Below are 13,404 nucleotides of genomic sequence, written 5' to 3' on the forward strand. Positions count from 1 at the left end.
GATAGGAAGTTGTTCTTTTGCAGTTCAATTGTACATATGTCAGAGGTGTGCATATTGCTAGGATTTTGATTTCTGATAATTTATGAAAAAAATACTAGCTTTTGAACTTAGTCATTTTTTGGCAAAATGTTGCATATACATGTAGGGTACTTCATTTCACTGGATAAGGGTTGACATGGATTATGGATACAGTTTACATAAAAGAAAACCCGGTTTGCTGTCACATTGACAGCTTTTCACTTGTTCTTTTTGATTTGAAAAATGGAACTTAGTAAGAAGTAATACTCTATATATGGCATAAATTGATTGATTATATTAGGTCGACGTCATGTTGATCTCTGGAGCTAAATTTGCATGAAATACAAGTAATTTAAGTTTTGCCATTTACTTTTGTGCGTAAACATTGGCATAACTTTACGTATTTCAGGATAAAAATCGTGTACCAATGTATCCCTTACTGATCAGTTCAAACTTTTAAAATGAATTTCAATGCGGTTGCTTTCAAGGTGTATTTATGCTATTTTTAAAATTATTTACAGGTTACAAGGTTATTTCATTTCCTAGATGAAATGATTAAAATTCAGTTGACGAGTTAGTACAATTTGAGAATTACTGTATAGGTGAGCCAAAGTAGACCAGATGCATGCGGAAGCCATGCATTTCAAGCATGAAAAGGGGATATTCTAGGGGTTTACAATTTACACACAATTTACCTCTTGTTTTTGTCAACAAAATATCAAATGCTCACTCTACACAGGAATTTTTTATTAAAACCATTGCCTTTATATCTGTAATTTTTAAAAAGATTAATAAAATAAAACCAATTTTCACCCATTTTGAGATGAGGGTTGTTTTTTTTTTTAAATAATAAAAAAATTGAATTTTTTTATTTGATTGTTTTTAGACGGAGACTAACTTATACTTTAAACTTGCAAACATAAAATGTTTTTGACCAGACATATAATACTGCGTTGCTCAAATTAAGATCTGTACAAAACGGGAATAACAAAATTGATTTGCTTTATTTAATTTAGATTGTAAACTACGTTTGATGGCCCGAGAGAACACTTTTATTACATGAAAATCTTCCATATGCATCGCTGAGCCTTCAGGTGGAATAAGTCACTCACATTAACAGTTAGTTATTTGATTATGACTGATATAATGATAAATAAACTGTACATATGTCAAATAAGCGAAACTTTTGCAGCTTTAGAATAAAAAATTAATTTATTAAAAAAAATTGAATTAAATAAGTAAAAACAAAAGTTCATGAGGGATTCAAACTCAATGTATGGGTCACAAGCCCCACACTCTAAATATATCCACTCAGCTATGGAGCAAGTTACATGCTGTCGTCGATAAAGCCCTTATAATAAAACAATGTCCTTTCGATCAGACGTAAGCAATTTTGTTGTGATATGTTATACCACCTTAATATGGTGGACATTCCATTAACCCGTGAAATAAAAAGAACGTACCATCTGAGTCTTTTCTGTTTGGGAGGACAATTTATGACATTCCAGCATCAACACGGAACCTTAACTTTTAATGAGCTTTATGATAACATTTTGATAACATGCACAGTGCTTAGTTCTGTCCCCTCAGTCTCAATATTCCAAACCAATACATATACTCAGACTTAGGTAAAAAGTGAGCCTGTTTTAATTGCAATGGCTCTGGAACCTCTTAATTGACGAACTACAAGATATTACAAGTACCTTTTTATTTTCATTTACTTTTTTTTATCGCGGCCTTCAACTGCCGCAATACGAATCTTTGTTCCATCTGTTCAGTTGATGTTGTCAGCTTGCATTGTACTCCCCCGTAAACCAATCCTATTAATTTTTGTAAGGTTACTGTCCCCAACCATAAAGAACATATTTATAACCACATGACGAGGGAGATTATTTTTTTTTCATTTTTGCCTTATTTCCAAGAAACTGTCTCTAGTATATGGACTTGAATTAGTCATGATATCTCTAATAGAAGCTTTTTTCTCTCGATTTTAACCCGATATAGGTAGTAGACACGTACGTCACATCTGGAAGTTCATGTTTTTTATCATTTGCGATATCCAACTGTTGCATTTGTATCTTTACATATATGCATATTGATAAAATGACAAATGTTATATGTATTTTTATGGGGAAAACCCAGTTCTTTTTCACATATTTTATTGCCAAGTCACAACATGGTTTGGGTGGCTTTTAAAAACATTTTCCTCCTCTGATCTGAATATTACCTGCATACATGTATGTAAGTGTACGTATATTTACATGCCAATACGCCAAACAATTAGCAATCTAAAAAAAATTGGAAAATGATATTTCTAGTCATCTTAAGGAGGGGATTAATTTTTTCTTTCAATTACACAATACCTTAAAAATGCAAATTTGAAAACCTCCTTAACTGCAAATAATTGAACCATGACGTGGAAGCTAAGAGGAAGAAAAAATAGCAGCTGTGAACAAATGTTCACATGAAACCAAGGTCAGTTGTAATAAACCTGAACCAGGATCCTTTGATAAACGATATAATCCGTCAAAAAATGTTTATTCGGACCCATCCTCAAAACCAACGTGCAGGTATAAATTTCTCGTTTTGATAAAATTGCTTCATTTGCCCATTTTTACAGCTAGTTGAATTTGTTTTGCCTATACTCAATCAATGCACCCGTATATAGGTCTTGGATGTTCTTTACTGAAAGTGATGCGGGTTAAATTTTAGAATTTAGGAATTTTTTTTAATCCCCTGACCGAACTATATTTTCACCTCTACGAACACAAATCCACTTTAGGTTTAAATGACCATGGCAAAAGTTGACTACTGTTGAAAAAAAAATCGTCTAGTATAGTTTGAGGACGTGGTGGGGGGTCTACTGATAGATTCTTAAAAGTGATATATCAGAAAAGTTAGATTTTTCGGCATTTTGCAATCATAAAAAAACGTGTTTGCAAGAACTGTCAATGAAGAGACAAAAAATTAAAAAAGTAAAGAAATGATTGTAATCATGTTTCTGTTTCTTCCAGTTCTTTCAACATTTGTATTTTACTGTAAATAGGATCATCTTTCAGGTCCGCATCTTCGCATATTGGACAGAATAACGAAAAGGGGAAATAGGGGAGTGTATGTGTACTTATTTAATTGAGAGTGGGTAAAAAATCGTCATGATGTCATATGGGGAAACACTTTCAATGAACTTAAAGATATACAAGTAGTTTAATCAAGTAAATGAAACTTTTAATATATACATTATTGTTCTTGTTCTTCTTTCAATATCTATGCATGTGTAATAAGAACTTGGCAAGTTATAAAAATGAACTCGAAAATGACAAAAACCGAAAAACTCCAATCCCAACTGAAACAAGTACAGGCAATAGTAAATTCTTTCCCTTTGCCGTCCAGAACTTTTTAACTTTGGACCAAACAAGCATGGTTAAGAAACAAACAAACAAACCATAAGTTTCATTATGGGCATATCCGGTGATAGTTTACATGTTTACTGAGATCCATCGAGAAAAAGATGTTTATTCAATGACTCATTGAGAGAAATTGCGTAACGCCTAAGAGTCGTCATATTGCTAATTATATCTTTGATACAGTCGAGTATATATAGAAATTTGTACTGGCCTCAGAATGCGAACGATTGTCACGACAACCCTCAACTTTTTAAGAACAAACATTGCCCATAAATGAAATGAACAAAACCCATCCCTTGAAATTTCGAAATATTCATTCGTATATTGACCCATAAAACTGTGGTCGGTTTTTTATACAACCGCGTGGGACTGAGGTTCCCTCCACATTTTTCATTTGCTGCTTCTATCCAAGATTCCTTCTTCAAGCATACTGTAAGTAAAGCCTGTTTTTGATAGACTGCATGATTGTCATGTTTTTATGTAGAAATAGACCTATCAAGTATCAATACTGTTTTTCTTCTTGCAAATATTGTAGATTTTTTTTAATTGATTAATTTAAGAATATTTAGAAATAATAAACAAGTTCTGTCTTCCACAAGTTTTTGTAATTTATGGATAATTATATGATTGCTATTGTCACATGATGTATTACAAGTTTAACTTTATGTAATCATACTGCCTGGCTGTATTCCGCTACATATTTCATGCAAATCCTGGTTTATTCACTGAGTATACATATAATTTCTACACTCACTGCAGGCACCAAAGGTGTTCTGATTTACTGCTTGTATATCACTGTATCTGAAGAATCCTGACATATATACATGTATCACGATTCAGGAAAAAATAACCGCATATGTATTTTCAATGTTTACTGCAATTTAATTTTTGGCGTAAAACCACTTATTGTCGAGATTAAAAACTAGTAAGTGTACCACGAGTTCTGGAAAGCAATGTATTAATTCATGATACGAAATTGTTTAGTTTTAAATCATAGGAGAAAAACCCAAACATGTAACGCACATTTCATTTAAGACCGATGATTTTTTAAAATGTATTTATAATTATTATTTGTAAATTTAACTCTTTTCTCTTAACCTTTTACAATAGTTTAGGTGTGATACGCATAACCCCTATTTTGATCGTTTCTTCCTTCAGGACGCGAATCATTGAACAAATGATGAGGTTTATGAATTAATTTTAGATTACTTGCATTTTTAAATAGGTTACAAAAATTACAAAATATATTCATTCGTCGAAAGTAATGTAAAATATATCTTGTTTTATAAAATACAAAATTAATCTTTCTGTTTTGTTAAATATAGATTTTGCTTTTAGAATGAAATAATACACTTTGTCAACTGGTTGAAATCTTCATGTTACAATGTACACGCCAATAAATATTAACAGAAGTCTTTTTTTCAAGTTTTATCAAAAATATGGTATCAGCATACTAAATTGAAACCAAAATGGAAGTAAAAAACAACAAAATGCGAAAACCTGTCTTTGTTGATTAGAAGTAAAATAAAACAGGAAATGTTCATTAGAGAATTATAAATTGCAGCCACTACCCTGCAAAAACTGGACACAAATATTATCTTTGGTAACGATATCTGGTTAAGTTTTTAAAATAGGTATTATACAATTTTTTTAAGTAACGATGTTTTGTATCTAAAACTTGTTTCTGTAAAGGTACATCTTCAAAACGTACGGGTATGCCTGGAATTATTACCAAACATCTATTTATATTTTAATAAAAACAGTACCATAGTACCATTGTAAGCCACAACATTTATTGACTATCTTAACAATCATATTAAATTTACAAAAACAGTACATCTTGCATACTTTTCTTTTTGAGTCATACTATATAGGAACAATTCCATAAAAATAACCAACTCCTTGGAGTAACTGTGTCATGGGCAATTTGAGTAAATTGTATTTTACTGTAACAAATTTATATTATTTAGGTCAAATAATCACTTAATTATCAATATTTGTATATATGCGTCTTACCTTGAAACTGAACCATAATTGTTGTTATCATTTTTAAAATTCACGAAAATACTTATTTTATTATCAAGTACTAAGAATAAAAAAATGATCACATATTAAATATCTTTATCTTGATCTGCTAATAAATAAAGATGGTGTATAAATATAAAGGTACTGTGGTTCGTTTCCCAATCCTCATTCAATTTATTCAATAAAAATAATTATACTTAAACCAATTCAAAAACAATTTAATATTTCAAACCATAGAGTACTTTTGACACTGGAAGATAACTTAAAGTAAAAGATTTGAAACATTTCATAGAACTTCAATCTATTTTGATGAACCATTTATTGCTTTATTAGAGCACAAATTTACTTGATACTTTTTCTTTTCTTCTTTTCTTTGCTTTGTAATGGAAATTCTAGAGAGACCCTTACATAGAAATGTTTTTAAAGATCAAAAAATTGTTTTAAAAAATCAAATTAAGCAAGCTAGAAAAATGGTCAAGATTTTTTTCTGTATATATAATAAGACAATGTAATATAAACATGCAATTTTTAGTGAGATGGATTGAATCAAGTTCAGTTGAAGTTACATAAATTCAATACACAAATATATCATATTCTACAAATTTTCAAACAAAATTGTCAGCTTTGAAGATAATTAAAAATAAATATGTTACCATACTGAACAATATAGGACTTCAATTGATTATGCAAAAAACATTTTGGGTGCTAAAACAAGGTTTGGAATTATCATTTAAAAATTTAATTTTATGATTTTTGTAGTTCTAGTTGACACTTCTGATCTTCACGACATATCTTTATTTATTCCTTTAAGTAGGCAAAGTAAGAATTAAGACTGAATGAGCTTTAACATATCTGACTTAAACAAGAGCTGACTTTTCGTATCGTACCTGTATCCTGCTGTTATATGTTGTCTGTGGGTGTCTATCATGTATTTTTGTGTAGGAAAGGTATGTTGAAAGATGAAATCAAGGAATGTTGATTTAAACTGATGCTGAAAACATCAAATCGAAACTTCAAGAACTGATAAAATAGCATGTAATAAACGAATTCTTAACAAAAAATTAATATCTGTAAAATTTATTTTAGTACCTAAAGTATTTTCAAAAAAATACAAAAATATATGCAAAACCTGATTTTACACTATCCCTCAAATATTTCAATAATTACTTACAAAATTATGATATAAAGGCTGTAAAAATATATAAACATTTCAGAAAAAAGTTTGTTGTGATTATAAAGATCTAGAATTTATAACCCATGAGCGAAATCCCTTAAATTTTGATATACAACCGTTTGCTGAGGAATAATGATGTCTCCAGGTCCCCCAGCTCTGATACAGTTTGTTGAATGGATATTTTGTGAATGCTATGCTGCCAAAACCTAACAAGTGGTAAGATCGGCACATAGAGTATGACAATGCGAGTGGCATGTTGACATGAGTAAAAAGCCATGGCGGTTCTGACATTACATGTTTGAATATTTTTTCTCATATTAGGTTTGAAGGCGGATAATGCTGCAATTTAATTTATGATAAAAAAGCGCACAATGTCAAAGTTGCATGTTTTGCACCCTCTTTTTTAAAACAGCATATTTTCATTTGCTTAATTAAGTAAACTGCATCAATTTAATACGAGAATTAACCTGTTGAAAACAAAAGAATTTTTCATAACTAACAACATAATTAGTAATTAATATAAATGTTAATTTTACATAAGATATTTTTATCAGAAGTAACATAGCTTCTTCTTTTTTTAAATTGTGACTTTTTCGCTTATCGACAAAGTTAGCATACATGTAATAGAAATTTCATTGTTGAGTCATGAGAATTAAAAATGAATGTATATATGTCTTTCTCAATGTACAAACTCAAGTTTCAAATCAGTATTAAAAAATGTTCTCTTTTGTGTCGGCACACATTCCGCAAGGGTTTAATTCATAATAAAGATTGCAGGTTTGCTCATTTTAGTATCGTAACTGTGTATATAAAACAAATGACCTAACAAACCGTATTACAAAAGATTTACGATCGAAGATTGTTCAAAACCTGCAGACCAAGCAGTTACGTAACTTACAAGACAGACTATAAATTGCGCAACATCGTCCTCTCAAAACAAGGGTCAAATATTAGAGACAATTCAAGGTCGCCGTGTGTTTGTTCAATTTCATATCTATTATCTTCTTAAATGTACAAACAGAATGCTGAATGTGAGCATGTTGTATGATGAAAAGGATTTGGTAGAGTACAGCATTTTTGTTTCGAAAATTTAGTTATATATATTTCTATATGTCGGGATGAAGTGATGAGACTCGCTTTTGAAATAATACCATGTAAATTAACATAACAAGGATTGTCTCTGAAACAAATTTAGGCGAGGATGATTCTTTGAAAATGCTTGTTAATCAGATTTTTTTTTTAAATTTAATGTTATTTTTCATTTAGAAACTGGTTCTACCGCCAATGGTAATATGAATATTCAACAAGTACTTAGATTAAAGTTGAAAGGTCTCTCCTAAATAATGTCAATGGAAAACGCGGGAAAACCAGCTATAAGAACGCCGGAAATGGCTCAGCGATTTGTATGCCATGTGCATGGGAACAAGACCTTTCTAAATAGAATGAGCCTTCCAGTGGTAAGTAAAATACATATGTTGTTAAACTTGTTGATAATTGTTCTGTCTGCTTTCATTTTTAAAAATGGCATATTACACAATTTACATACATTGAATACAATATGCATATGTTTATAAGTTTTTTTTTTTAATTCAAAACTCTTCATTCATGAATTTCATTACATGTATGTTGTAGGTATAAAAAAGATATTATATGAAAAGAGATCTCTAGTGTCATTTATACATATTTTTATCTATTTTATCTCCAATGACATTGGTAAACTGATATTGCTATATTTTTATACATCAGATGCAATAACTGTAGATATATAAAAACATAATTCCTCTCACCTAAATGGATAATGTATGCTAATCATTTATTTCTACTGATTCTTTTAGGGGGTGGGTAAGGTAATAGGGGTTTTTTTAATGGTGTTTTTTTTTATCAATTAATAAAAACACGTTACAAGTTTGTTTTCTGGCAATATTCCTTAAGTATTTTCTAAAAATGAGGATGAATAAATAACATAATAATAAGTCTGCTCTAATAGTACTTCATTTGTGTTGCTATGAGCTCGAGATTGATACATATTTCCCAATCTTAAAATAAAATTTCAAAATATTAAACAAATATATTTTATTATTGAATCAAGAATATCAAATCAATGATTGAATTCGATTAACCTTAAATCAATATTTTTTTTTAACAATTTTAAAGTATTATTAGCCTACTTATGGAAACATTTATTATTCTTTTTTTTATTTTTATCATAGATACTTTCTTTATGTGAGAGATAAAGATCCTTAACGACCGTTCCATATTGCATATTCATTACAAATAGGTACTGCGTCGTTTACTTGTAAACCATTAACCAATGAAACACACACAGCTCAAAAGAATGCAGAGGGATTTTCCGTGACGAATATCTATTTTTAAACAAATCTCAATTCGTCTTGATAAAACTATTTTATCCACAGATACAGTTTCTTTGCAGTCCCCAGCATGCTAGGAAAATATATCCCAGTGAATGGCTCAAAATTCGGTTTCATTCATAAAACGTGTCAATAGTAATTGTGACCTGGTAGAAATTTTATCTCTGACGTCACTTAGACACACCTACTCATGGAATCTATCAATGACTTCTAAGCCGAGGCGGGAAATAGTACGTAGGGCATATCGATTGTACTTACGAGTACATGAAACTTGGGACAAGGTAAGAAACAACTTTTTTCGCGTCATGATTTTTCTTTCAGAGGATTAATTTCTTGTTCCACCTTCATTTTCTTTAGTCTATCACTTTCAACTTTGTAACTGCACCATAGTATCTAGGTAGTTTTTCTATTTATGAATTGTGAAATCCCGAGCGTGGGAGTAAACGCATTTCGCTTTACATTCCTGTAAGATCTGGCGCTTAAAATTTCTTTCAAAAAATTAAATTGAAATCTTTAGCATTTAAACTCTGGCAGTTAGCAAAAGTTTGATTTCACCAAGTGCAACAGATTTTTAATTTGTGTTGATATATATGAAATTGTCATGCTTTTTATATAGTATCCTGCCTTACTGAGTTTTTCAATTTTTGAAAACCGGATTTAGGAAAAATTATTATCCGTCAATTTGAGAATAATTTACAACATTGGCAGGATGAAGAAGAGACAAATAAAGACTTCATTCACTCGTTGGGGAGTTTGCGCGACAGTGTGTACAAGATTTAATCGTACTGGCCTGCAAAATCCCAAATGGAGTGGAAACGTTCTCAGCAGTGTAATGGAACAATATAATACAAACGTATTCGTAAGTAAACTTTTTAAAAACTATGTAAATACTCCTCAACATGAAAAAAATTAGTACTGCCATGCCACGTGTAAACATGATTTGATTATCATTTATATTTTATTTATTTTTTTATGAAGGAAAGGAGATTGATATTAAATGTCCTCCGCAGCATGGTAGATATATTTCGTTTGTAGAATCTTCAGCAATCGTTTTGTTTTCCCGATAAACGACATGGGGATCATTAATATTTCAGTACTAACTCGTACACGCTCGAGAATCAATTCTACCGAAAATCGATTTTACCTCGTGTTTTTACGGTTGTTTGGGTAACATTTAAAAGTCGCTGTATAAACGTTTTATATGGTCACAAAATGCTAGGATTTTTTCATTCATTGTGAATAGGAATTTTATGAAAGGAGGACCTGGGTCATGGTTATTATGTATTTGTCGTTCTAAACATAGAGACCATAGTGACCCGTGTTTATTTTGCTTGCATCACCATACAGTGTTATGGCCACGAGTAAGTTGTGCTTTTATTTATGCATGATCGTGACAACATAGCTCAATTTGACGTCAAGATCAAATATGCTCTATGTCATAATCGCTTCAATTTCAAATCCCTCAGATAGAAAAAAAAAACCATGCATGCACATTGTGTGGTTAATGATCAGGAGGTTTCATGAGTCATTACTTCTATTTAGATTACTTGTTCTAGAATAAATATTTATTACCCTTGAACACCTTACCACAGAAGACTTAAGCCATTTAAAACAGTTGTTATTTAAACACCTATTCAAGTCTCGTCTAAAGTTAAGGTTAAACCTTTTCAACAACTTTTTTATTCATCTTAATAATGTGCGAATGTTTGTTAATGCATACGTCATGTATAAAAATAAATATGAATAGTATAACTACCCATATCTTGCAATATGCAAGATCGCGTATATTCAGTTGGATGATTAAATTTGTTGTATCAAAACCTTAAGGAATTTTATGTATCAAATTTTCTAACGTAAAATTACTAAAGATTTGTGTACATACCGTCTTAAGTTAAGAAAAGGTGTCAGTGTGGTTTTTATGGCAACACTACCAATGAACGTGATATTGAAAAACGAATTAGGTATTTGAAATACACCTGATATCTCAATCGTACACGGTATTTTATACGTCCTGAAAATTGACTCTATATCTGTACAATGAAATATATTAATTGGACCTTGGGGAAGAGTGTACCGTCAATCAAAATCTGTTATAAAAGTCACGTTTGAAATGAAATTATTTACAAAATAAATTAAAATGCTATCTGCGTGCAAATTCGTGAACACTGATGTCACGAAAACTTGCATTGCCCTAGAAACTGACCCAACATGAACTGGGATGTATGGAAAACCCTTGGTAAAATAAGATTCATTTAGATTTTTCCTACGGAACTTCGTCACAAATTTCAAGTGTATAGCACCTTACGTGTTACTCGATTGAATGGGGTTTTCCATAGTTAGATTCAAGGGAGTATAACCTCATTCGATCTCAGAAAAAATAATGCATTCACTTTACGTAACGTTAATCTAGTAAATAAATAGATATCACTAATGTCAAATCTATATTTTGATTTAAACATAATGTTATCCTGTAATTTTTTTTACCATCTCCTGTTGATCTAGTGTTATGTGCTTTAATTTTTTTTGCATTCTGTTACATTTATTTATTTATTTATTTATTTATTTATATTAACGCTGTTAAGGTGGAATAACACACCTGGAAAAAGTCACTCAAATTAACAGGACATTTTTGATACTGAAAGATATAACGATAAATTAACTGTACAAATGTCAAATAAGCGAAAATTTTGCAGGTTGGGGATAAAAAACCCGGGATGTACGGATCACAAGTCCGACACTTTATCCACTCGGCTATGGAGTAAGTTACATGTTTAGTCCATAAAATCCTTTTAATAAAACGAAATGTCGTTTCGATCAGCGGTCAGCCATTTTGTGATGATGTGTTAATCCACCTTAATCATTTCAAAGTATTTGTTTACCTGTAAAGCGCTAAACAAATGTTAATGATACATATACATAATAATATTTTCCTTATGCGTGTGTAAAAGATTAACTTATTTTTATTTATTCATTCGTTTTTATTTTATATATTTATTTGTTTATTAATTTTTTGCAATCAAAAAATTGAGTTTTTGTAGACATTATCGATTTAAGTTTAAGTCTAATTAAAGTCATTGAATCTTAACAAATTTTTACTTTGAAAGAACTTTGATTTTTTTTAGCGATTTAACGATTAGCTTAGGTTTTTCTATAATATACATGTATATACAGATTGCGTTGCTTCAGGTCTAAAATAAAATTAACTACATATAACAATCTTGACCTTTAAAAGCTATCGTTGAACAAATACGTCTTAGTACAATAAGATTGACTAAATCCCGTCGTAAATCTTACTTTCCGTTCTAGTGATAAGAAGACTCATTGTGATTCCCTCTCGTTTACGTCAGAATTTACTTTTTAATGTTTACATGTTGGAACGAATCCATTACCATTTTATTCTTTCTCGGTATTTTGTATATTCACGTTTGAAACTTCCTAGTGCATCGAAAATGGGTTTTATTCTCGTGTCATGTTTTACCTGGCTGAATGTTAATTGGATGGATATTAAATTGTCATCGAAATTACAGCATTCCAATAATATTCATGTAAATTTCAGACCTAAAACTGTATATTTCTATCCGATTTTCTTTGTACACTTTGATTAACTATATTTTTTATTTCTGCGTTCTTCATTAAAGGATAAGACTGGTCTCATTGTTTAATTAATCATACATGTGGGAAACAAGTGATCAATTAGTCTGAGCCATCGCATGCTGCGGAGAATATTTAGGAAGCCATGACACCTGAGATACTGGTGAGCTGATATCGAAAGAAATGCAGCAGTCATGAGTCAGATGCTTTTCAAGGAAGGACCCACCCATTGGTCCTACAATGTAGTTTTATTTTATTTTTAAATTGTTGTTTGTCCTTTAAACCCCTACTATTAAGTTTGTGGTGTCTGTATTTGCTAAAAATTGCACAATTGGGTTTACGTTAAAAATAGTTTTCATTTTCACTTCTGTATATCGTGAATAATAACTGGTTTAATCATAAAACAAAAAGAGGGGTAACTCTTATAAAGAGATAGTACTTGATGTCATTTGTATTTTATGTAATTTGAGGAGTTATTTAGATATTCATATTTGTTCATAACTGCCTGAAAAGCAAGAACAGCGAAAATGTTTACGTTTGCAGGAAAAACATAATTGTTTTGAGATTGACTTTTATTTTTTACTTCTTAAATCATAATTACTAGTGTATTTCTAACATTGGCATAACATATTATACATTGGTGTTATTGATTAACCAGGTTAAGCAACACATTTGTAACTTTATTTCATGTAAAAAGATTTTCTTAAATAGCCGATGTGAAAAACTGACGCTATGAATTGACACAAGATTCTTGTTTTGGTTTCTAATATCACGTGAATTTTATGAGAATGATATGAAAATCATACGATGAAATCACGTGCAA

The 13,404-nt window shown here is 30.5% G+C and overlaps 1 long non-coding RNA gene across 6 annotated transcripts; it reads left to right on the plus strand.

Moving 5' to 3' along the window:
• Window positions 1-2,429: 2,429 nt before the first annotated feature.
• LOC105335765 (uncharacterized) lies at window positions 2,430-13,305 on the plus strand. Of its 6 annotated transcripts, none has more exons than XR_010707855.1 (5): window positions 2,430-3,854; window positions 6,259-6,837; window positions 7,888-8,078; window positions 9,036-9,271; window positions 9,699-13,305. It is a non-coding gene; the product is annotated as an uncharacterized lncRNA (long non-coding RNA). The 6 variants fall into 6 exon arrangements; XR_010707858.1 differs by lacking the exon at window positions 2,430-3,854 and having other exon boundaries at window positions 4,221-6,837; window positions 9,699-11,748; window positions 12,629-13,305; XR_010707857.1 differs by lacking the exon at window positions 2,430-3,854 and having other exon boundaries at window positions 4,221-6,837; window positions 9,699-9,849; window positions 9,969-13,305.
• Window positions 13,306-13,404: the final 99 nt, after the last annotated feature.

This window comes from Magallana gigas, chromosome 7, assembly GCF_963853765.1.
Source record: "Magallana gigas chromosome 7, xbMagGiga1.1, whole genome shotgun sequence".
NCBI lineage: Eukaryota > Metazoa > Mollusca > Bivalvia > Ostreida > Ostreidae > Magallana > Magallana gigas.